General features: G+C 43.8%; 1 protein-coding gene across 1 annotated transcript in view; it reads right to left on the reverse strand.

The window, feature by feature from the left end:
* LOC143282817 (ras-related and estrogen-regulated growth inhibitor-like) overlaps positions 1–2,500 on the reverse strand; it is a 99,467-nt gene that overhangs the window by 45,826 nt on the left and 51,141 nt on the right. The window lies entirely within an intron of this gene.

Genomic DNA, 2,500 nt, shown 5'->3' on the forward strand with positions numbered 1-2,500 from the left:
ATTTTTTTTTCTTTTTAGCCCACGAGCACACAGTTCACAGAATGGACTGTTTGGGTCATAACCAGAAAAGAAAGGCCATGCGGACCACTCCACTGTCTGAACGGGCTTGGCAAATTAGCCTCCCCTGCGGAAGTCACTTACAAAAAGCAGGCAGGAGAACCTGTTACCGTAGAGCCACTACTTATTGCTCCCACACACACACACACACACACACACACACACACACCTCCCTTCACCACCCCCACCCTCCCACCTCCCGACGTCTGGTTTTCGTCTGGAAACGGGACTAAAGTGGTCGGACATCTGGGTGCTGTATTTGTATTATCAATATGGCGGCAAGCGTTGGCTTATTACTTGTCTTTCCAACCTACTACCTTCATACACTTATTTTGAAAACGAAAACTGTGCAGTTGCCCTCAGAATAGCAGGGAACCCGGGACTGAACGCTCAAGCTCATGCACACAAGCACGCACGCACGCATGCACACACACACACACACACACACACATACACACACATATTCTCTCTCTCTCTCTCTCTCTCTCTCTCTCTCTCTCTCTCTCATGCATACAAGCACGCACGAACGCATGCAAGCATATGTACACATAAGCACACACACACACGCACGCGCACTTACGCGCATAAGCACGCACATACGCGCACGCACGTACGCAGGCACTGCCACGCACACACATACACAAACAAGCACGATAGCGTTTATTCACGCCACTACGCTCACATGCATACCGGCGTAGCGTGCACAATCATATTTAAAAATCAACAACACGAGAGCAGCAATAAGCGAATCGTCATCATCAATTATTTTATCAACTACTAAAAACCCTTTCCATAGTATATACTGTCTTCGCTATTACTGCTTCTGCTGCTGCTACTACTTCTACTGCTGTTACTCCTTCTACTACTATATAATATGTAATATACTACGAACGAAATCCCCCAACCCACTCAAGGCTGCAGCACTATGAGCCACTACTACTACTACAGCACTAGAAAGTTCAAACCGCAGCAGAAAGATTCAACTTTAGAACCAAAAAGACTGACAATATCACTCATCTTCAGCATTCTCTTTACAGGTTACCAATTTCTGCCCGCATTCAGCACAAAGTTGCAATTCTCACCTTCAACTCCATTTTGGGTGCTGCTCCTCAGTATTTGAGAGAAATCATTCAAACCAACAAACCCCCCACGACAACTCAGATCATCTTCCGATTCACGGCGGCTACTCGCTCCCCGTGTCAAAACCCGATCCTTCGGTGATTCTTCCTTTTCTTATTCAGCTCCGTGTGTCTGGAACAGTTTACCTCACGATCTTCGCCACTTTCTCTCATTTCAATCTTTTAAAACTTGTCTGGAAACACATCTTTTTTGAAAACGCCTATCCATAGACCTTCCATACCTTTTCAGTTATAAGCCATGCAAACTCTCTCTCTCTATCTCTTTCGTTATATGTGTGTGTGTGTGTGTGTGTGTGTGTGTGTGTGTGTGTGTGTGTGTGTGTGTGTATGTGTGTGTAATTATGTAATGTAATACGCGTAGTCTCTGAATCTGTTTATATTATTGTGCGCTGAATCGTTATGTTTCTTATTCTTTCTTTGTGAGTTATTGCTTGCTTGCGTGCATGCATGCGCGCGCGCGTGTGTGTGTGCGTGCGTGCGTACGTGCGTGTGTGCAGTGCGTGCGTGTGTGTGTGTGTGTGTGTGTGTGTTTATTGGAAAGCGCATTGCGCTTTAAGGAGGAAAGCGCTCAACAAATGTCCATTATTATAATTACCATCACTACCACAACTGCTGCTACATCTTTTCCTGCTGCTGCTGTTATCAAAGTAAAACGGGTAAAAAAAAAAAAAAAAAAAAAGACACTAATAATATCAGTATCTATGGTTAAACTTCTCGTTGAAGGCCGTCGGGGCAATGAATTCAGATTCACAGGGCTAGTCGTCAGTCACAGGAACTGAAGGCGGGGCGGGGCCCAGTCCTCTCCTTCCGCCGTTTTAACCTTCCCCGAACGAAATCCCCCAACCCACTCACACCCTGTGTGGGATGAGAAAAATCGGGGTACGGTACCTTTCCCCAAGGACACACAACACGATTGTAGCAGAGTACAAAACTGAAACCTATCTTTTAAATATATCAGATACAAAACACAGACAAGCTTTAACGAAACTCAGAATAAGCGCGCATGACCTAAAGATTGAGAAAGGTAGATATTTAAATATTCCACAAGAAGACAGATTGTGCAACAAGTGTAACATCCTGGAAGACGAAATCCATCTTCTTGATCATTGTATTAAATATAAAACCTTAAGGCAACAAGGATATTCAAAGTTCGAATAACACAGGACATATTCCCAGTCAGGTGATGCTAACAGATGATGAATATATATACAAACAAGATTGGGAAAATTTGTTTATGAATGCTGCTGCAATTTACTGCACTAACTGATTGATTAATTGGGTGTTTTTCATTCGTTCATTCATTT

Source organism: Babylonia areolata, chromosome 6, assembly GCF_041734735.1.
Source record: "Babylonia areolata isolate BAREFJ2019XMU chromosome 6, ASM4173473v1, whole genome shotgun sequence".
In the NCBI taxonomy this organism is placed as follows: domain Eukaryota; kingdom Metazoa; phylum Mollusca; class Gastropoda; order Neogastropoda; family Buccinidae; genus Babylonia; species Babylonia areolata.